Genomic DNA, 24,716 nt, shown 5'->3' on the forward strand with positions numbered 1-24,716 from the left:
TGCAGCCAATGTTCTGAGAACTACAGTTGTAGGCATTTAAAATTTAGACACTTTCCTTGATGGGTCCATGGCTGGTCCCCTGATATTCTTTTTTAAACATTAATCTTTGTACTAAAATATTCTTTCTTTCATGATTTGTGGACATTAAGATCTAAAGAGAACCATCTTCTCCTGGTAAAGCACTGTAATTCAGTGAAAGAGTGGAGTCAAAGTAAAAAAAAAAATGTCTGCCCAGGAGAAGGAGGGGGTCACTCTAGTGGCTGGAAGTTAGCTGTCATTCGGCTCGTATTTGACTGGGAAGGGGCATTTTGAATGGTTGCTACTGTAAAAAAAAAAAGAGCACATTTGTCCTATTTTAGCTTGTCTTCATTGGCACCCTGTCATATACAGAATTGAATTAAAAATGTTCCTTCCTAAATGACGATCTCCATCTTATATCAGACATCAGCTCCTTATGTTCTTAACAGGACACTTTGCTCTCAACCTGAAGAGTTTACTAGTGGCCCCTTGAGTTTCTAAGAGCAGAACGGGAGGCAGATCTTTTAGTTATTGCACTTTCCTGCTGTGGAACCAACTAAGACTTTTAGTCTGTGAGGCAGACATCATATCTATTTCTAAGGCAAGGCTCACAGCTTCTCAGTGAAATATATTGAATATTAAAACAAACTTGACGATATTAATATTGTCAGTGCTTTAAACCTGAGGCTTTACAATTGAGGAACAATTCAGCAACAACAAATTTGCTTGATCAAATCACTTAAGAATACCACATAGTAGTGAGATAAAATTAAGATAGTTCTTCAATCCCAAACTAACCCCAGATGTCATAGCTTCTAACTCAGAATCATGCACCTTATGTCCATGTACCCAAGCCAAAGACTGGTCTGATCTGTATTACCACTTTCTAAAGAATTTCAAATGTAGATGTCACCCATAAGCATAGCAAAGTGTTTAATCTGTGAAGCACAATGATCTCTACAATCTCAACTGCCACTAGGAGGACCTCATGTGGAAGAATGGTCTGATTCAACACTCTCAACCAATGAGGACCCTAATTAATAAAGCTGAGCTCAGAAATAACACAGAAAGAGATAAAGCCAGATACAACATAGCATAAAGAGCACATCCTGGCTTAATCCGTTCGACAGTCAGCAAGCTAGACTCCACAAGTGTGGCTACCTCATTATATGTTTGGCAAACTGGATAGTTCTGTCTCAGTTTGAGACGGCAGGTGTTTATGTTATTGGAATCATCCACACAGACACTGGAGGCAACATTCAAAGTAAAACATGGAAATGGGTTATACAGGGTATACTGTTTGCCAGCTGGGGACATATGAAATGTTTTGAGTGTGGAAATCTTTGGCACAAAAGATCTGCATGTCCACATAAACAGCTGGAGGCTCTGCTGTTCCCCCGGGTCCGCGGAGGGCGCCCTGCACCACGAGCCCTGAAACTGAACTGCTGAGTTCAAAGCTACCACCAGTGTGACCAGACAGAGTGAAGTCTGTAGTCAGATTTCATGCAGAGATCAAATGGAATACCAGCCTGGATCAGACAGAGCATCTATTACTGAGGTTGTAAACCCAAAGATTGATTTATACTCTTTAGAGGAAATAAATTAGTTTCTGGATGAAACTTTTAACAAATCACTTAAAGTGAGTGATTACTTTGGTGACACAGATAAATTCATCATATCTGTCATCATTTTAAACAGACTGGTTAGCCACAAGCTGCTGGACGAAAAGAGCCGTTACTATCTTAGTAAGCATCTTGCAGTCCTGATGAAAGCGCAAAGAGGAAGAACTGGTAAATAAGACAGCAAATAGAAAAAAACATGCATCATCACATTGTGGCCTCCTCTTTTTACTGCTCTCTGCTGGTTTGAGCCTATATGTTTCTTTTTGTCTTTTCCAATATCTATAGGCAGAACCTGAAAATGAGATCTCTAGACATTAGTAGAGGGAGGGACAGACATACAGTAAGAGCACTCTAATATCTGAGGTGGCAACTAAGAAAGGATTGAAGTGTTATTTCTACAGGAGACACACACTATATAAACAAATGACACAGATTGGCTCTTAGGGTGTGGGGATCTTGTTTCCTTCCACAGCTCTAATTTGAGTGCAGGTGTAGCTATCCTGTTTTCAAGCACATTGTTTTGTTATATGTGGCAGTTTCTGATATAGAGCTGGACAGGATACTAGTAGTACAAGCAACAATCAGAGAAAACTTTTTTTTGTATGTAAATATATGCTTACACCTCTGCTGTTAACTGTATTGACTTTTTCACCAACTTAATGACACATTAAAAAAGTAATCCATCATCAGCTTCTCTTATATTCAATATAATTATATAAAATGATCTTGTAGATGTTCGGAGGAAATCCATCCAAAAAGCAAGCACTGTACTTGGTTGAAATTCACTGATGGCAGGGTTACTCGGTCAGACTGGACAGGTATTGTCAATAAAACATGTAAAATTATATCACCATGATATCACCTGTATGTTTTCCGGATCGTCATTTAGTAATTGTTAATGTTTCTTTAATGGTGCATCATTATCTTCATCCCATCTCAAATCTTCACTTTATTTCTAAAATACTCGAAAAAATAGTGCTTGCTCAACTCCACACCTTTCTTACCCTCAACAGTCTTTACAAGCCTTTCCAGTCTGGTTTCCGCCCCTCCCATAGTACTGAAACAGCCCTAATAAATATCACAAATGTTCTCCTTATAGCTGCTGATTAGGGACTCCTCTCTATCCTCATCCTCCTAGGTTTTAGTGCAGCCTTTGATACCATTTCTCACCCCATTCTCCTCAGTAGATTATCCTTTCTTGGCATCTTTCACAGCCCTCTTGACTGATTCCACTCATATCTCTCCGACCAAACTCAGTTTATTCAACTCAAATCTTTCACATCGCACCCTTCCCCTGTCATTACTGGTGTCCCTCAAGGCTCATTTCTTGGCCCCCTCCTCTTCATCACCTATCCCCTTCCCCTTGGCAGTATTTTAAAAATTCATTTTTACTGTTACGTGGATGACACCCTGCTTTATTTATCCAGTAAACACACTTCCTCACTCCCCCCCCCTTGTCCCTTACTACAGTAAGTGCTTACTTGAAATTAAAGACTGGTTCACCTCAAGCTTCCTTAAACTAAACAGTGATAAAACCGAACTCCTACTCTTCCCCACTAAATCCACCCTATCCAAAATCAATAGTTTCTCACTACCCATTGACAACCCCTTGGTCTCCCCCTCCCCTCAGGTCAAGAGTTTGGGTGTCATCCTCGACTCCTCCCTATCCTTTCAGTCACACATAAATAACATTACCCGGTCTGCATACTTCTACCTTCCCAACATTAACCGTCTTTGTTCCTCCCTCACCACTCACACTGCCTCTGCCCTTATCCACAGCCTCATCACTTCTAGTCTTGATTATTGTAATGATCTTCTTTTTTGGCCTCCGTCAACTCCAACTTCAGAACTCAGCAGCTCGTTTCATCACCAGAACCCCCTCTTTTCATCATATTTCCCCTGTTCATCACTAACTCCATTGGCTCCCAGTTCAATTCAGAATACAATTTAAAATCCTTCTATATACGTCCAAAGCCGTCCATGACCTTGCTACTCCATATTTGTCAGACCTCCTTCAAATTGCCACCTCTTCCCGCTCCCTTAGATCCTCCTCCTCCATCCACCTCAGTGTACCCCCAGCTCGACTTGTCACCATGGGGAGGAGAGCCTTCAGCCACTCTGCTCCCTAGGTCTGGAACTCAATCCCTCCTGACCTCTACAGTACTGACTCTCTCCCCGTATTCAAAACCAGACTAAAAACCCATCAGCTCTCTTATTTGTAAATACACTGCTCTTGTCCTAAACATAACTGTTTTTATGTTCCTGTTTTTTTATTTTGTATTTTAATTTTTATTCTCTGTAAAGTGACCTTGAGCGTCACATGGACAGAAAGGTGCTATAATAATAATAATAATAATAATAATAATAATAATTATTATTATTATTATTATTATTATTGTTGTCATGCCCAAATATCTCAGTATTGGCATTTTAACATCAGACTGATTTACTGTATGACAACACATTCTGGCAGTCTTTCTATGATTTCTGGAATCAAGGGAGATGCAGAAAATCAAGTTTTATAAATAGGTCAATGGTGGGAGGTGGAGAAAGTACATATTAGAATATTTTGTCAGCAATACACAGCATACACAAAAGCAAAAGAAATGCTGCATTTGAATTGCTGGAGAAGGGCATTAGTTTATTGGAAGAGAGCATAATTAATCGGTTGGATAATAATGATAAAGCAACTTAGGAGATGAGGAGGGCATCTTAAAGTACTTTTTTTTGGTGAAAAATCAAAAGGTCTGTTGTTTATTAAAGAGCCAGATGAGGCACCTAAAGGCTATTCCAAAGGCTTTGACCCCTGACTCATCAGGTATGAGGAAGGTGGCCATAGACTTCTATAGCAGCCTGTCCAGTGCTGATGATTGAGACTGTCTGCATGGATGAGATACTGGAAGAACTCCCTCACTCAGGCGAAGCATCTTCAGCCTCACTGTAGTCCATCATTAAATTCGACGAACTGTCTGCAGCAGTGAAGCAGCTCAGCTGTGATTGGTCTCAGGGTATTGTTGGACTTCATGCTGAATTCTGTAAAACATTCTGGAATTTATTTGGAAAAGATTTAATGGAAGTTTTGCATGATGTTTTGACCCTGGGACATTATCACGAGCTGTAGGAGGGCAGTCCTGACATTGCTGCTGGAGAAAGGAGACCTGGGTTTCCTACAGAACTTGCAGCCTGTTTCATTAATGTGCACAGACTATAAAATTCTGGCAAAATGTTTGGCGAATTGACTTAAAGAATGTTTGAACATGATTGTACATACAAGCCAGACACACTGTGTCCCTGGAAGGACAATAATTGCTTTTATAGATATTATTTTTCTTTGTTTTCTCTAGATCAAGAAAAGGCCTTTAATCAAGTTGATCATAACTAGTTTAAAATACTTAAAGTGTTTGGTTTTGAAAAAAAATATATAATTTCATAGATATAATTAATGTATTCAAGAGCCACAGTACTGTTAAGGGTAAGGAGGGGTACTTAGCAAACCACTATCTGTTCAGAGAGAAATCAGGCAGAGCCAGATATCTGAGATGCTACATGCTTAAGCTATTGAGCCTCTTGCATACATAAGCTCAAGCAGAGTATCTCAGGGTTAAACTTGGCACACAACACAAACAATGCATTTAGTTTCCCAGCAAATGCTTATGACCTCACAGTTTTGAGTTGTCAAAACGATATTGGGATTCTTGAGCAGAAATTAAAATGATTAAAACAAGCTTGAGGGACTTCTACTGGTTGAGTGGAGCTAGAAAGAGCACCCAACTTTACCAGCTTGGCTTCATTGGAGCACAGAAGGAATGGAGGTCTTAGGTGGGTTTCTAGGAAATGAGAACTTTCAGGAAAAAGACTGGGAGCATCTAGTTGAGAAAATTAGTGCCTGGTTATCTGATTGGAAATTGTTCCAACCCCATTTGTCCTATTGGGGGAGGACTTTAGTTATGTACAATCTACCTGCGTCTATGCTCCAGAACTGTGCCATGTATTGTTGTTCCTCCAAACAAAGTAAATAAAGAGATACAGATGAGATTGATGGATATCTTTTGGGATTGATACCATTGGATTAAATAAGCAGTGCTGTTTTTACCTTGTCAGAAGGGGTTCAGGAATTGATTGGCCTCAGGAGTCACATATCTTCATTTCAGCTTTAGACAGCACAACCTTTTCTCTATGGCACTCAGAAAGCCTGAACTGAAACAGTATCCTTGTTACTGTGGAGAATGAGAAACCTGGCTTATGATAAACACCTGTTTCTGTTGGAGCGAGATGGTATGGATACAACACAGACTTCCAGTTTTTACCAGTTGGTGCTTCATGACCACATAGAAATGTTTTAAAAGGTAAGAGAGATTTCTCTCAGGTATATGTGGGTAAAGAAACATTGTTCTATAAACTGGTCTTACAGATCAGGATTCTCAGCTCTGAACGTTTTCAAAGGATTCTTACAGCAGCAGGGCTGAAGAAGCTGGCATGACCAAGGTCAGTGGGTCAGTGAAAAAGTGCTTCTAGGCTGTGTCAAGACACTGGAACTAAGTCAGTGACAAAGTGGTGGAAGAGGTGATGAAAAGATTTTTTGGTTCTTTCAGGAGAGCCTTAGAGGTAGAGAACCAGACAGAAGGATTTCTTGAGTTGTCCATTTGTGCTGCACTGGAGAAGCAGGAGGAAGCACATGGGCTTCAGTTATCCTTCAGATCACCTGAGCTGCAGGACTTCTCTGAAGTATCTAAAAAGGGTTTGTATGCTTTGTTTGTGAAGGTCCCTAACAGAACAATGCTGGCTGGGATCAGAGCATTGAGGTGATTTGATGTGTTGGTGCTAGGTTTATCTCCCAGGAGCAGTACACACACCTGTACAAACCTCTCATAGAGAAAGGCAGTGCAGATCTCCGGTGCATAGGGCTGTGGGCACAGACAGATATGTGGCATGTTTTGATCACAGATCAGGGAGTCAGTGTCACTTTTGTCACACTAAGGAAATACTACAGCATCTGTGGATTGGAAGTCTGACACTAGTTCCTACCTTCTCTTTGTTAATACAGTAGGTGGCTGGTTTAGGACACAATTTAAATAATTAACTGTTTATTTTTGGTCCAACATACTGATCAGGACTATGGAGGAATATTTGCTGGGTACACTTTTTGTTTGATCAGGTAAATATGAGGTTTTGGTTCACAAGGAGAAATAAAATGGAGGAGGCAGGTTCTGTAGATGAATTGAAGTCCAGAGGCCTGTTAGCCTCTGTCTTAGGACAGAGTTTGACTCTTATAGGATGGTGTCAGACTTGAATGAGTTTATTAATATTTGGGGAGTTGGAGATGTTCTATGTCATGTCATCAATGAATTGCTTATTCTGAGTTTTTAAGAGGGGATAGTTTTATTCTCTTTTGGGTTTTGGGTTGCAGGAATGTTGTGTATTGTCCAGTGGTGGCTGGACATAGAGGATGCTGCCCTACTTACCCAATGACCTTCATTAAAACATAAAAAACAAATTAAAATTAAATTATAAAATGAAAATACTTCAAAATATATTAACATATTTTTTAGATGTGCAAAATTAATATTTCATCTTTAATGACAAGTAAAGCTGTTTCATTCGTCGTTAGATTAGTGATGTATTTCTGCCCTGGGGAGCAAAAGTCTTTGCCCATTGACTCTTGTTAAAAGTTGTACATGCGCAGTAGCTCCTCTGCAATGCAAAAGGATAGGGCCGTCCGGGGCGCAGCTCTACTGTGCCCAGAGTTAAAAAACAACCTTATTTGTACACCACCTCCTGCCACAGTGCTGACGTCACACTTGTCGGTTATATAATGCGGCTGATTGACAGGTTTGTATGATTATTCAGAAACAAGGATTAGCCATCTACATGCAGCAAGGCTAACAATTTATCCTGCTTTCCCTGCCTTCTTTTTAAAACATCAGGATCTGACCCAGCATGGATTAGGTTAGGTTTGCTGATTTAAAGCACTTTTCAGAAGCTGTTATAATGTTATTTTTTTTTTTTAGTTGGCATTCATCTAAATATACTGTAGTGATGCCGAATTATACATCTATAGATTTATAGATTTATTGATATGCTTTATCTCAAAAGCTGGCAGCTGACAACTTTAGCAAAGAATAAGAAAGAAAAAAAGTAATAGTTCCAAATCTTGCTCTTTTTTATCAATATCCATAATGCTTAGTCTTTAATCTGTCATAGTTGTTTTCTTTTTATAAATATTAGGACATAGAAGCGATGTTGACATGTAGCACTGCTGACTGGCAAGGCTCGATCTATTAGATTATGATACAAGGGTTTATTATGATACAAAAATACTATCGAAAATATTCTTCAAGAAGCAGTTCAATGCAGAAAATTTTTTTTCATTTTTCTTCATTTTTTTCTTCTTAACTCACTTTTGTATATCTTAAAGAAATACTGACTTGATCTACTTGTATTCTAATTTTATTATTTATATTTGTTAGGAATCCAGTTTGTGTGTGTTGTGTGTTTGTGTTTTCTCCCTCCACCACCAAGTGGTTCCCGTTGGCCCTTCCACACACCTGCGGATGGTTGGTTAATTTTCTGAGGACTCTTAACTGGATGTTTTGACCTTCCCCCCCCCGGGCGGATCGTTTTGAGCTTCATACTGAGCAGTGGATGCAAACTGGAAGTTTAGACCTTCTCCCCCTGAGAGGATTGTTTGAGCTTCACACTGAGCAGGGGATACATCTCCACAGGAACCATTCAAGTACTTCAGAAAATTTAAGTGGCAGTCAGCTCCATCGCTCCTCAAGGAACCAACCAAACCTGAGTAAACCCTGTCCGCCCTCCAACATGTTAACCAAGTTCTGGAGCAACCCACACGGACTGGATTCTGGGAAGGACACCATTTTCTGGAAACGCGAGTCCTGTTTCAGTTTTTGTTTTTTTTCTGTCGTTCAAGTTTCCACTGAGCCTAAACTAAACTCTAAACTTCCCTTCTCACTTCCAGTTCCGGTTCATCAGCGTTCTGAGTAACACTGGATCCAACTCATTGTGCTTTCAATAAAGCTGTTAAATCTTTTCTCTGGTTCTCTGAGTGGTTTCCTGCATGTGGGTCAGATCCCTTAAAAAGAACATGACAACATTATACTATCTAAAATAGATAAAATTAGCAGTAACTTATTAGCAAAACTCATTCTTCAGCATATAAAAACTTTTATAGCTCTGATACTCACAGCATTAAAGTTAATAATAGCATTAAAGAAGGAATAGAACTTGAAACATAATGACTTTGTGAATTTAAAATGAAATAAGGGAATAGATATGTGTTTTAGAGTCTGATCCAGCAACAGCAACGTTTCTCAACCCCCTGTCTTTATCCATGTTGCTATTACTGTTTTTCTATAAAGTAACTGGGCTTGAAGGTTTACAGATGTATTTTCTGCCTTTTATTTTGTAGCCCTTACATCCTGTTATTGTAGTAACAAGCCAGTTTGGGAAAAGTAAGGAATATAAAGTATGTTTGTTTATAAGTAGTGAGTAAAACTAAAATGTCCTCAGATGAGTAAATACTTAACCAAAGTACTGATACTAAAAAAGAATATTAAATAGAGTTACAAAATATTTATACTTCAATATTATTACAAAGGTTCTACCTTTAAAATGTGTTCATTGATTTGAAGGAGGACACATAGCCATAGTTTGGCTTGAAATCACTGCAATGGTTCACTTGTGGCCCCATTACATTCACGTTCCACAACACAATATACCATGGGGAGTCCTGTTATGTTTTGTTTATGAATTTAAACCTTCCTTACTTAGTTTAATCATCTGCTAAAGATATTATCATTCTTTATTTATAGTTTTTATTTAAGTGCTTGTTGCATCTTGTTCAGTTAGTCTGTCAGCGGTGAAGATGAAAGGCAGAACTGTCATTTGTCATTATTTGTATATATATATATATATATATATATATATGTGTGTGTGTGTGTGTGTGCGTGTGTGTGCGTGTGTGTGTATAGTGTATCTTTTTAAATCTTAGATCCTCTATTACCATCATTTTCATTTTTGTTGTGGAGCAAGAAATTTTCAAATACTTTATACCTATTCTATAATAGTCCAATTTTGCTTTATTAGCAACCCTGCACCTATGTTTTTTTTTTGGCCCCAAGCAACCCTCTCATTTCACATTCTGAACAGGAAGTAATGTGGTGGTAACCTGGGGTGACGGAATCAGGCCTCTGAGTCACGTCTTGACGAAAAGGGGGGAACAACCCAGCGGAGGAAAGCCTCCAGCGCTAATGCAACATGGCTGTCAGAAATTAACAGGCGGCCCACATAGTCTGGATGACTACTACAGAAGAACAAACAGTGCTCAGAGCAATAGTTGGCAGCAGAGCAATCATGCATAAAATAGGGGTGGTTGAATGTTTGTTACGTGCAGTATTAAATATTTATAATGAAAATAGAAAATGAATTAAAAATAGAGACTGATTATAACCGCAATGCTAGAGAAAAATTCTTTCATACAAAATAACTGATAATGATTTCAGGTTTCACTTACGAAATGACATATACTTCTTAACAGAAATAAAATATATTATCTGAGGGGAAAAAGAAAAATGCAAGTTGCTGACTCAAATGGAAAAAACTTCAGTTAGGTGAATAAAGTGAAGAGAAAGGGTGTTCGTGGGGGCAGACAGGTCTGCTGCAGGGTGATGTTGCTACAAAGCTTGTAACCTCTATAGGCCTACCTTATGTTGTTCCTTCTCTGCCCTTTCTGCACCAATAGCAACCCCACAGAAGCAGGTGCAAAGATGCCAAGAGAACATGAAAGTAAGCTTTTCCCTTCAGTCATACCCCCACAGAAGAAGAACACCTGGTTCCCTTGAGGAGCAGATAGGAAGAAGATTTAGAGATATTTAACTCATCTACGGTAGTATTCTGTGCCATTTTTTTCTGTTCCTCCTTCCTTACATGCAGCCTCTGTCCCAGCGTTATCTCCTCTCCCTTCTTGTCTCGCTTCACTGTCTAACTCTCAGCTGTCAGGCTGAAAAATGGCAGCCTAGACATCGTTCTTCTGCCTGGAGAGGGCCTCCAGACACACGGTCTGTCATGTCCAGCCCCCCCACTTACACACACATGTAAATGTGTCCATATGTGTTCTGCATCTGCCAACCTGTAGCTGCTCCTCTAGGCATATATTTTTCTTAAGGAAAAATATTTTTTTGTGGTGGTTGGTAATAAGTTGCTTACATAACAAATTAATTTGTTAAAATTATTTTCTAAAAACAATTTTATAGAAAAGCAATAATTTATAGAAAATTTCAGGATGTTATTATTAAAAACTAAAGTGATAGAAATCTATTGCAGACCGATGAATGCAGCCGGACAATGGAGCTTTATAAATCTAAACTATTCCTTTTTTAGCTTGTCCCACGGGCTGATGACATTAAAAAACAGCATTATCACCCAGTAGTATTTTCTTATTTTATAATTTTACAACCACAAACTTTGATATATTTTCATGAGGCTACTAGAGACTATGAGAATATGTGATCATAGTATCATAGTATGAGGTGGGAAAAAAAATCATACACATATTTGAATGTACTTGGTACTTTCTGTGTGCCGGTATGCAATGGTACCTATTACCATAAAGATTTACCCTTCCATGTACCAGAATTTTGTTGAATCATAGGACATGGGCATATATTGCCACCCTGCCCCACCTTCCTGCTTGTAGTCTGCTTTCTGAAAAAAAGTGTCAAAGAAATCAATTGTTTTGGCAAAAAAAAAAAAAAGGTTCCTGAACATTATTTTGGCTGCAGTTGAGTCAAACGAGTAAGGAAGATGGGAGGAAATTATTATGACTGTTATGTATACCTGGATTCAAAAGGACTCAAACAACACTGGAGCAGAGCTGAATGATAACAGCATCACTGAGAAGTCGTACACAACTCAAAGATATAGAGGTAAAACCTGACCCTGTAAGAAATCCTGTGGCATAATATCAGATGCACAGTCAGATCAGGGGCGGTGTTAGCCTTTTCATTTTAATAAAATCTTAAGACTGAGCTATCACTTTATGATATTAATTATATTTTATTATATATCTTTAATTGTTAATATTTTTATGCCATGTTAACCTCATGGGGCTTGGTTAAAGACATTGGGGGAAGACACAGCTTTTCAGCTTTCGTTTCTTCTGTGACTCACATCATAATCCCCTCATATCAGATTTATAAATAACCTTGCAAAAACGTATCAACTATTCCACAGTGACAGCGTTTTAGTTTCCTCAACTACAGTTACCATCATATTTTGTTTTAAATTTGAATACTGTAAATATAATTGACTTTTGTTTTATAATTTGGCAAATGCAGAACACTCCTTTGACAGTCGGTAGAAGTGAGAAATGTGGGAGCATTCATTACAAAACCTTCTGACAAAAAAGTCACATATTGTAGTTTTTCACAGCTACAAATAACTTACAGTTAAGCATACAGGAATGAACAAAAAATTAGCCAAATTCAAATACAGAGTTTCATGAATCCACTTTTATGCTAAAATACATCTCAAAGTTGTTAAAAAAAACAGTCTACAAGAAGAGTCATGGTTAGATATAAAACATACTCTATCATCTACAGTAACACTGATATACAATTTATTAGAGAAATAATAAAACAGCATGCATGTTTTAAACATAGACATAAACTCATCTTAGATTGCTTGGCAGGAGTTTTCCTAAAATGAAATGATTGCTTGTGAATGTCACTGTGAGGCCTTTCAATAATCTTTCTCCATGGTCACTCCAAACTCCTGTCTGATAAGACTTTTTTACGTCTACAACTGCCCAGCCACACTTGGCCTGCTTCAAGAGTCCCACAAGCCAACCAGGATGCAGTGCAACCACCCTAGGTAGCACAATTCTAGAATATTGATTTCCAATTTCTGGATATTGTCTTTTTGGTAAGGCAAGGCAAATTTATTTGTATAGCACAATTCATTACAAAGACAATGCAAAGTGCTTTACATAAATAAAATATAGGCAAATAAAACAGAGTCAAAGCAAGTAGGAAAACAAAAGCAAAAAATACTTTTATATAGTAAATGACCTGTGAAATGTTCTATACACCCTGTGTATATAAAATGACAATGAAAGTTGTCTAAGTCCAAGATAATGGACTTCATCAAGAACAGATATACAGTTTTGGAAAAACTTTGCAAATGCAATGGTTTGATAATCAAAGCCTTTTTAATGTAATAACTTGACCCTCAAAATGTTGCACCTACACTTAAATGACAATCAATGCTGGCGCAGTTACAGTAGCTTGTTTTTTTTTTCTTCAAGTAGTGCTGTGGTATCTAGAGAAATGGCTGTTCTTCACTGAAGTGCAATTCTTCCGGGGCTTGTGAATTAATAGCTCAGAGCTCTTTTATTCAGTCCCAAGCTGTAGTTGTTTAGATTTTATAAAAAGATACAATGGTGTAAACATGTTTATGGATGGGTGCATTTTCTTATATTCTTGCTGAGTACCGTTTTGTTAACAAGCACCAGTGGGAAGTTTGTTTTAGTCCTTCAAACACTTGTTAGCAAATATGCATAAAGAAGATTTTGAAAATATCTTTAATGGGTTTTATAAGTTAACCAAGACATTATGTTCTCTGTAATGTGTTTTCTGAAAATGTTTTAAAAGGTTGAAACTTTACTGCTGAGAGATTAACTGAAATCTAACAATGACAGTCACAATGGGGAAGCCCTTGTGTGACACTTCTGAGGTACTTCACTCATACAATACAGGAGACAAGAAGAAACACGTTTCTCTGATAATGTGCTGGTGTTGGATGGCAGCTGAGGTGTTGAGGATTTATGAACAGAAATAGGAGTTAAATAACATGTAAAATCAAAGTAAACATCAATGTAAGATGGAACAGCTGCTTACACATACATACGTTACTCAACATTGTTGTGAATTAACATATTAGCTATAACTATAAAACCTAGAAAAATATTGTATAAAGTCAAACATTTTAAAAATTAATGTAAAGAAGAGATCAAGATATGCTGGGTCTTGCTTCAGTATGAACCAACTTAAAGGCACACAATAAGAATACAGGAAAACTCTCAACACTCAGGTCTTTTTACCTCATTTCTAAATACCCTTTTCCTTACACTACCTTCACAATAAAAGCTTACATACAGATGTAAAGCAGCTATAGGTGTCCACCACAACATTAGTATTCCTTATCATATTCATCATAGTTGCTCCTTTAGGAAAAGGTGAAATGTACTTTGGACAAAACAGCTAAATTTTGATATTTTTGTGAAGAAATTGTCAAGCAGATGGTTTTAGGCACCTTTCCAGCCAATGCTAATTTACATCTGTTTTTCACTTCTTAACATTTAAATTTAGAAAAATATCTAGAAACAAGCTACATTTAATTCAGCCAAGAGAAGTAGAGGCTGATCTGTGTAAGAGGAATATGTATTCTTTGATCTCTATTGGTTGTTACCACTAAATGATGCAAGACTACCCATTACACTGCAACACATTCTCTAGGGAATTACATAGTTGTAGAATAGGAAGAGATATCCTGATACCCGGAACACAACTATTGGCAATAAAACTGCAACTAAGAGCTCTGTTCTGAATCAAAAAAAATTATGAAATCATAATAATAATATAATGAAAAACTACTTTCTAAAATGGCCCAAATAATACTCAAATGAATATCAAATACTGTTATAGAAATATAGAAACTCAATGGTATAAAATATGTACGTATATATGTTGCCAGTTTTTGTGAAGGTTTTAGAGGACACAAAATGCAGAGACGAGGAGGCAGAGATAACTTTATCTGATTTAGTTGAGGTTCCAGAGGTAACAGAAGCAACAGAGGCAAAGATCCAGGAACAAAATAAGTAACCAAAAAAAAAAAAAAAAAAAACAGGAGACGGGAGGGAGAAAGAACACACAGGTAACAAGCAATAAAGCAACAAGAAACCAGCAATGAGGAACTGCAGAGGTGGAGTATATATGGGAGGGAGAACAAAGAATGGGCTAATGACCTGATATGGAGCAGGTGTGGATTGAAGTAACTAGAAGGGAGCCAAGGGGAAAGGAAACTGGCACAAGGGGGCAACAGAGAGTAACACAAAAATCACAACACTGCTGTAGAATAACTACAAAACAACTAAATTGACACAAAATGAAAAAGAAACCATTACCAAGAAAACAGAATGACATAAACTAAAATGTAAATGAAAACTCAAAAAGTCCACAAAGGACAGGATCATGTCATATGTACTTGGTAGATAAAGTGCAGCTAATTAAACTAATTTATGGTTGGTTTAATTGCTAGTAGGGGTGTGTGTATGTTCCTGATTGGCCATTTGAGAGGGAATCTGTTTTCTTATATTACCAGCAAAGTGAGGTCCGGTGTTGTGAAGTGACTACATTTTCCTGATCCTCTACTGCTATTAAAAATGTGGTTAGGTTTAAGACTAAGGACTGAGTTGAGTTTATTTTAGGGTTAGGTATGAACTGGTAATGGTTAGTGTTACTGTCAGGGTTAGGGCATAAAAGGAGTTGAAAATGAATACAAACCAATAGAAGTCAATAGGAGTCAAAACATGGTCCTCACTCTATATAGCAAGTCGAGATTGTGTGTGTGGCAATGTTTTGTTACCCTGTAGGGACATAGAAATATGCTACATTTTGGGGACTTATTGGTACCCGGGTCTAACAACTGGTCCCCATGAGGAGAAGCAAACTTGTGGGGATTAGGTTTAGGACTAAGATTTGAATTGGATAAGGTTAGGTTCAGGGTTACAGTAGGTAATAGAAATGAATGTAACATGTATGTATATGATTGAAACAACATGTCTACCTGTGTGTATATATGTGTATATCTGAGTAATCTGAATGGTGCCTTGGTTAGCAATTCTATAAACATCTTTACGTTTCTGGCATGAAACACCAAGTGTGTTAGTTTTCATGAAGACAAAAAAAACAACATTTAGTTAAAAAAAATACCAATAATCTATGAAAATCTCTATTAAGCGCACAAATATGCAGAGTCTGAGGCAGCAGACGAGTGAGAAGTGCAGCTGCTTTTCTTGAGTAGGGAATACAATTTTGCATTTTTTTTCTCAAATATTTATCTTTCATGTTTAACAGTGGTAGGTTTATGAATTGAGAACAATTTAGACAGAGCACAGCAGCTGCAAAAACAAAAGTGTATTTTGTGCTTTATTCACCATGATCCCGAGGTGTTTTGGGATGAATGTGTGTGGGTGTGTATGTGGTTGCGGGAGGGGTTCAGAGAAGATAATGACAACCTTTAATGTTCTATGGAAGATAGTGGCTTTTAATGGAGAAAGAGATCTGCACAGCCATCTGCTGAGGAGGCTGCCAGCTGACTGAGCTGAAAGAGGGAAAATGCTCAGAATCTAAAGTGCTTCAAGATCAAGGCTAGGCAACAGAGTTGTTAACTGATCATGACTTACTCTCTTTGGCAGATATATCATTTGTTTTAGTGCTAATCTATTCCCTTTACATAACATGTAAAATGTTTTAAGGGTAAATACCTTAATTGTCTGAATGTGCAATATTTACGTTGTATGGATACATCCAATTTAACATACAGTATGTTCATCCAAAGACACATACCATAATATGAGATCACAAACATCTTAATAGGGAAAAAAAAACAACTTCATGATACACCAATCAAGAATAGCATCTTGACAGCTTGACAGTCTGTGAAATGGTTCCCTATTCTTCACAAAACAGCACCAATTATGTCAGTGATGTTCTCACATAGACCCCAAAATGTGTACCGTGTCATCTAGCTCCAAAAGTTTAGCTTCAGATTATTTGAATCCGTTATGTTTCAAAATTTTGGTTCAGTAAAAAAGATCTTTTTGTAGTTTTTTATTTCATCCCCTTATCCTTAAATCAAAGTTATCTTAAACTCATTATTGTTCTCTTCAGACTATCCATGAACCATTTTTTTCTTTTAAGTCTGGGTATATTATACTTCAGAAATAGTTCATAATTTCCACAATGTGCACTTACAACAGGCAAGTAACAACAGATCTGTGTCAGCCTTCAAGGCTTGCCAGCAAAAAAATGTACAGACAAGGACTCTATTGGCTTGCCTTCTTCTAAAATTGCATCCTTGTTGCCCAAGTGAGCAAAAGGAACATCCCTGAAAATATATATTATTCAGACCAGAGGACATTCTTCAATTCCAATATGTAGAATAAACAATAACAATGGTACTGTATGGGCACCCTGACTCTACTGACAAGCAGCCTTAATTGCTAAAAGTCTAGTTTGATGCCTCTTTGTTAAAATTTGTTTCTAAAGTTGGACCCACATGCAAACAGGGATGCAAATGCAACAAGGGGAAATAAGAGGTTCTAATAAAAAAACAAAAAGAAAAAAACATCACGAGGTAAACGAGGCACAAGTAATGGCCAAAATAGCCAGTGGACATAACAGGTGAGATATTTGCATGAAGGTTGCCTGAGAGGAATGAGGAGGCACAAGAGGACTAAATGAGCTTGATTTGCTCATGATGGCTGAACTGCAAAAAACAGACTTAACAGCAATAACTCAGGATGTACATAGAACATTTAGAACGATAGGAAGCAAAGGAAATAGAAAATGAAATATAGAAAAGTCAAATACTTCTAAAACATTACATTTATGTGTAACTTATTTGGCAGTGTAGGGTACAGTGGTTTACCTGCTGGATATGAAGAGACTAACAAGACTTCAAGCCTAGTATTTATTAGTTAACCCTGGCTATGTCCAGTTTGACTGTCTTTGCTCCTCTCTTGGTATCTTCTTTGATTTTATCCTGGAAAAATCCCCCCCAAGAGCTACAGTTTTAAAAATACTTTGACAAGCATTCAAATATGGCCCTGTCAAACTTGGCCAAATTATTATTAATGCTTTATAAATTAAGTATTTTTATTTTATCAACATTAATGCAAAATGCTCCCCTGTTTATATGTTTTAGTAACTAACAGGGGATTTGAAGAAGAGATAATCAACTAAGGTTAATATACTTTTCCTATCAGTGGTCATAATGTCATGGTCAATCAAGTCAAATATGGTCTGGGCCCACTTCCTCAACATGTTAATCTGGCAGTTTAAATAAGGAAGCCTAACTATGATTGTGTAAATTTATGCAGTGTTTTAAATATTAAAGCTAAAGGGTTTCATCTTCCCTGAGTTGTGATGTCACAAAAGGTCTTTACAGAACAGTAGAGTAAGAATAGTAATATATGAGTGTGAGATGGCACAATTGTCCTCCCCACATTAATGCATTTATTGATCAGAGTGAGTTTGGTGGCATCACATAGACCTTAACAAAATTTGGCAGGCAAATTTCATGCTGCAGCTGATTGCTGATACCTGCAATAAATCAGCTAGTTGACCAGAGAAAAGCATGCTGCTTGAAAGCAATACTGGTAAGGTTCCAATGAACACCTGTTTGAAATGTGTACTTAAACACAATGTCAGACCTCACTCTTTTGATAGTCTGATACAAATCATTGTTTTTTCTCTAACAGAAGGTATGGCTTTTCCTTAAGACTTGTCTGGGCTTTTTATATGAAAATGGGAAGTGTGTGAAACTGACAGTTGAGTCCACACAACCAATAAGTCCCATCTTATGCAGCTCTTTTTTCTATAACATTTCAAATATGCCAGTCTAATTGTATCACAGAGCGCACACTAAGCTCTGTTGTTCTCTTTAGATAATACACTGCAATAATTTTATTCATACTGCACCATCAGTAATACTCATACTGAAATATGGTATTACAGTCATCTCTTCCTATAGTACATCTCCTGTTTTCTCTTTATTTTCTCACACAAGCACATGATACAATTCATGGGCTTTTATGGACATAGCTCTTGATGTATGGTTTCATTAACCACATATGCCATTTGAAGATGAATCACATTTACATATTTTTAGGTCTGTTTCATTTTCGACCTCATAAGAGGAATAGAAAAACTTTTATTTGAAAGTATATACATGTTAAAAAAATGAAAAAGACACAAAGGAATTAGATCAGCGTCATATAAAGTTATGGAATAATTACATCTTAAGCTGTTTAACTGAGAACATCTAATAAAAATAATATCTGCTACCAGAAGAAAACCCTTTTCATTAATTAGTTAAGTCTACCTAGTAACCAGAAAAAATCTTAAATGGAGCAATATGTTAAAAAAAAGATGAGATTGGAATCATGATTTGACTCAAATTTGATTTAAATGATTGATTTCTCTATTAATCCGAGAGAAAATATCCTCCACAAAACACAAAATGTATACAATAGTATGTGTTAGGGTACAGTACAGCCGTGGATCTGATGGACAATATTCTGTCGCTCCTTGGTCAGATGATGGCCGGTTTCTTGTCCCGCAAATGTTCCTGCGGCAGCTCCCACCACAAGTGCGAGCGGCTTTGGCTAACTCTCCTGAGTTGGCTAATGTGGCTCTCCTCACTCACCCTGATCCTAATGCTCCTACTGCCCTGACTACTGATGATTCTGACATAGCGGTTGGTGCTGTAGTGGAGCAGCGGGTAGCACGTGTAGGGGTGTGTGTATGTTCACACACGTGGCAGCCTCTCGCATTCTTTAGCTGCAAGTTGCGGGACAGCGTTTTTGACCGACAGTTGTTGACACTATTTTTGGCTACTCTGCCTTTCTGTTTCTTGCAAGAAGGTTGTTCTTTTGCAGCTAATGTAGACAATAAACCGTTGATGTTGATGCCATGGCTAACGTAACAGAGCCCTGGTCGACACGTCAGCAGCACCAGTTGGCGGCCATTTCTGAGTTTACTACTGACATACAGTATATCATGTCGCGGATTGTGTCTCACGTGTGTTGATCTGTCCTGTGCTTCTGGGGAAAGATTATGCTGACATAGCAATTGAGCAGCCCGACGATGCAGATATCCTCGCTCTCCGTTCTTCTAGTTTAGGCCTTAGGCTAGAAGAGACAGTGACCAAAGAAGGGGGACCTACCATCCTGTGCGACGTTTCCACTGGGCGGCCCCGCTCCGTGGTTCCAGTGGGTTAGTGGCGTCAAATTTTTGACTCTCTTCACTCTCTCTTACCCGGGAGTACGTGCATCGGTGAAGCTGGTCAGTTCCCATTATGTTTAGCCGAGTTTGAGAAAAGACGTCAGGGGGTGAGCAGCATCTTGCGTTGAGTGTCAGCTAGATAAAGTGCACACCAGGCTCAGATGCATACCAAAGCTCCTCTCGAACCCTTTGTGATTCCAGCCAGGCATTTTGACCATGTACATGTGGATCTGGTGGGTCCGCCGCCACCATCAAGGGTCTTCACACATCTGTTTACTCTGGGGGATCGTTCCACCAGGTAGCCTGAGGTGGTGCCTTTGTTCTCCACCACATCCATTCATGCGGTCAATGCGTTTCTCTCTCTCAGTTTACTTCGGAACTTTGGAAAGGTATGGCACATTCCTTAGGTGTGCAAGTGCACCATACAATGGCATACCACCCTAAGGCTAACGGGTTGTGTGAAAGTTTCCATCATTCACTCAAAGCAGCTTTGCGTGCAGTGCTCTCAGATGACTATTGAGTGGATCGTTTGCCATAGGTCCTGCTCGGGTTGCACTCAGCCCCTAGGACCTAAATGCTTCATCTGCGGAATTGGTGTTGGGTCAGATGGTCTCTATCCCTGGAGAGTTTTTGTTGGAGACGCCTGTGCCGAGTTTCCATGCAGCTTTTAATACTTTTTCGTCCAGTGGCGTTGTAGCTCCTGGCCCTATTCACCATTATTTTCTGCAGTAATTTTTGCCTTCTGCGACCCAGTCCGCGGATTTTGTTCTTGTGCGCTGTGTTGCCCACTGCTTACCCTTCCAGCCTCCTTAGACTGTCCGTTCCATGTGCTTAAACGGGGTGCTAAAGGTTTCATTTTGGATATTGGTGGGCATAGGGAGTTGGTGACTCTGGAAGTCGGCATTTGTTTAAGCTAGCGAAGCTGTGTTGCCAGCCCCTGTGCCTCGGTGTGGATGCCCTCCCTCCAGGCCCCTTGCTCTGCATTCTCATACTGACTGTGTTGCTCAGCCTGTTATGAACAATGTTGTGCCTTCTCTCGATTCACATGATCGTTTTGTTTTTAAGGTCCTACATGCTGCTTCAACTGTTGGCCAGCTAGCCGCTATGGCAGGCTGATTAGGCCTCCGTTGAGAGACTGATTTCTTCAGACCATATTCCCTTCTGGGTGCTGGGGGGTGGGGGCTGTGTGGTGTTCATGTCTGGGTCGTGTGTCTCACCAAGTGGTATATATATATATATATTTTTTGGTTTGTTTTTAGTTGACAAAAAAAAAAAACAATTGTTCTCCTTTTTCCCGGCTTTGTATGTAATTCCACTCTGCCTTTGAGGTTCTGATGAAGGAATAATGAGGTGTGAGGATGAAAGAGCAGGGAACGTCAAATCTGTCCTTACCTGGCTGGCAGTATTTGTAGCCCCACTGCTACCTTTTCTTTGTGTGTGTGTGTGTGTGTGTGTGTGTGTTTAAGCAGCTCAAGAGCACAAACAACCCAAAAGGTTCAACAAGAGCAAAAATCTCTGAGGCAACCAGAGGCAGGTCTCCAAGGTTACATGTTGTACTTAATCCCTTGTACCCCCCACAGGCCTGATGTTGGAAGAATTCTGTTGATGTCTTTAGCTATCTAGAAGATCTGTGTTTGTGTGTGTCTTCCCTCGAGCCACGGTCAAACCCCAGTGACATCAGCAGCCATGTCTTATTTACCAATTACAGAGATCCCCCTGTAACTCAGTGTGTCAGGGCAGTGTCTCCAACACAAGGCTACTGTAGACTTATTAGCACATTGCTTTTTCAGACATGCACACATTTACACAAACATATCAGAAATGTGGAAAGCTTTAAAATTATTTCAACAAAAAGATGTGACATTTGTCAGTTTGTCTATATGGGTCAGTATGAAAGCCTAATTCCTCAGTCTTCGGAGATAATTCAGCATAAATTACACGTTACAAGTTCCCACTAATCTACTGAGGGCACAAATTAAGTTTGAGGTGCTATATAAGTCACATGTACTCAAGCAACTAAAGTCTCTTTAAAGCACCCAACCTTAAGTAATTAGTGCATCCAATCAATTCAAAACTAATTCTTCAGCTGACAGTTAGCTGATTGCAATTTACAAGAATTTTTTTTTAGCTGATCAACTCTGGTCATACAAACATACATATATGCAGGAACATGCACAGCTGCACATTTCAAGGAACATAATGACTTGACTTACTTATAGCGTATAGAGCAGACCACGCTCAAAATTGAGCATAAATCAAAAATATCTGCGTCAAGCTCACTGTGACACACTGCTGCGGGGAGAAATACCAGCCCTTTAGTGTGAGAGATTTCATTCGAGTCAATGACTTGATGCAATCAACTGGTTTTCCTTAGATAGAAAATGTTGAATCAATTATACTGTATGATTTGACGACCTGTAAAGTGCCTTGAAAATGTATTGAATTGAAAATATTTGCATAGAAGCAAAACTCAGAGCAAGTACATACAATTTGTATACAATCTGATGAAAATTCCAGCTATAAAATTTTAGGTATGAAACTTAATTAATACTGGTACAAATTTGTTTTTTTTTTTACTTTCTGAAATTCATGTTTCTTCTGCAAAAATGTAATTTAGAACTTGTTATTACAGTTACGACTAGGAATGTGATTTTGACCATGAAGAATCCTAGTTTAGTGATCTACTATTGGAACAAAAGAGAGGAGAGTATGTATGTTTGTATGCATGTATGTATATATATATATATATATATATATATATATATATATATATATATATATATATATAGCAACAACATTCATGCAATTCACACAGGCAAAGAAATAAAAAAATAAATATCCGGGCATTTCAGGTAAAAAAAAATGTTGAACACGTGAAGAAAGGGAGGTGCACAAAGAGAAGCGAGAAGTTTAATCGCATAAACATCGGCATCCCATATGTTGCTCAAGTCTATGAAAAAATCAAGAGGATTTTCTCCAAACACAAAATCCCAGTTCATTTCAAACCAAACAACACCCTTAGACAGGGGCTAGTGCATCCTAAGGACAAACCCCCAGACTAAATATGAGTGGATTGGTGTATGCAGTTGAATTCAGTGAGGAATGCTCTAATCTTTATATTGGAGAAACCAAACAACCTCTCCACAGATGCATGGCCCAACACAGAAGAGCAACCTCCTCAGGACAAGACTCTGCGCTACATCTACACCTTATGGACAAAGGGCATTCTTTTTTAGGACCAGAATGTTCACATTTTTAAAAAAAGAAAATAGGTGGTTTGAGAATGGCTTGATGGAAACAATCTATGTTAAGAAAGAAAAAAACAATTTTAAAGAGAGGCTGTGGACTCAGGTTTCAGCTTTCAAAACCTACAATGCAGCAATTGTGTTAATCCCTTCCTGCTATCATCGCAGCCTTAGCCCCTGTACAGCAGAGCAGAGGACCTTGCCTATTGAGCCAGGCCAATAATTCCCTTTAACGACCGACCTTTCAGACACTTAGATGGGTATGGGGCATTGCAGGCTAACAAAAGAAGCCAAACAACCCCATCCCAAGGAGGTGGAACCCTTCGTCCATTTCAATTTGCATGTTTTCAAAACAAAAACAAGGCTTTGTTGGGCTACTGTATAAGACCTTGAACTCAACACTATTCTTGACATTTTGAATTGAGAAAGTCTCCTGGATGGGAAGCAAAATGTCTTCAAACTTGGAAACAAAGGCCAGTAGATTGTTTTTAATTTTCTTTTTTTGGAATGACTATGACCTAGATGATTGAGAATCTTCACCAGCGAGGTGCAAAAAAAGAAAGCAATCTTGACCCTTGTCAGTGCAAATCAATATAAAAAAAAATCTATTTATAAAAAAAAAACTATAAAGAGGAGTGAAAATAATGTTTAGAATAATTGTCCAAGAGCCACAGAACTCATATTAAGAGCTTTAGATAGAGGTTCAACTAATTAAAAAATAAAAAAGTAATGCACTCAAACGCCATGGCATGTAAGCAAGTTCACCACGCAAGACTCCAATAGTGAAAAAAGAGCATGTTAAAGCTTCTTTAAAGTTTACTGCACAACATTTAGAAAAGCCTGTAAAATAGAGTCTTGTCAGATTAGACCCAAATTGAACTTCTTGGATGCCATAATTCACGTAATATTTGGAGGTCAAATAAAACTGCCCATCCCTCCAAAAACACCACACAAACAGCGAAGTTTAGAGGTGTGAACATTATGGCGTGGGCCTCTTTTTCAGCATATGGTACTGGCAATCTTTAAATAATTGAATCTTGAAAAAAATCTGCTGCCATTCCCCAGGATGATGAAGATGAAACATGGGTGGAGATTTCAGCAAGACATTGACCCCAAGCACACAGCCAAGGAAAGTCTCAATTGATCTCAGAGAAAGAAAATAAAGCTGCTAAATCAGCCCAGCCAATCACCTGACTTGAATCGAATATAAAGTCTATGGAAAGAAGTAAATATCAGAGTTCATAGAAGAGGCCTACAAAATCTTAAAGATTTTAAGACTTGTGTGGAAGAATGGGCCAAAATTACACCTGAGCAAATCATGCAACTAATTTCTCCATACAGGAGTCGTCTTGAAGCTGTCATTGCCAACAAAGGGTTTTGTACAAGGTATTCAATTAATTTCAGTGTTTCAAATACTTTTCCCTTGTGCCATTTAACTTTATTACACATAACTTAATTTCTGGACATCTATGGTTTGATTTATTTGTATGTGTGGATTGCATGGATTGTTACCGACATCTGGAGAAAATGTCATGTCAATAGCAAAATGGTGGCATGTTCAATACTTAAGTTATCTCACCCACTGTGTGTGTGTGTGGGTCTCTTCACTTTTTTTTGTTGCCTATTGACGTTTTTGGTATATTTATTGACTTTCTGAGGACCAACAGGCTCGTTTCTTAATGTTAGGGAGTCTAGATTTATGGTCTGACAGACAGACAGACAGACAGACAGACAGACAGACAGACAGA

The sequence above is a fragment of the Cyprinodon variegatus genome, unplaced genomic scaffold (genome assembly GCF_000732505.1).
Source record: "Cyprinodon variegatus isolate N-32 unplaced genomic scaffold, C_variegatus-1.0 Scaffold102, whole genome shotgun sequence".
Taxonomy (NCBI): Eukaryota; Metazoa; Chordata; class Actinopteri; order Cyprinodontiformes; family Cyprinodontidae; genus Cyprinodon; species Cyprinodon variegatus.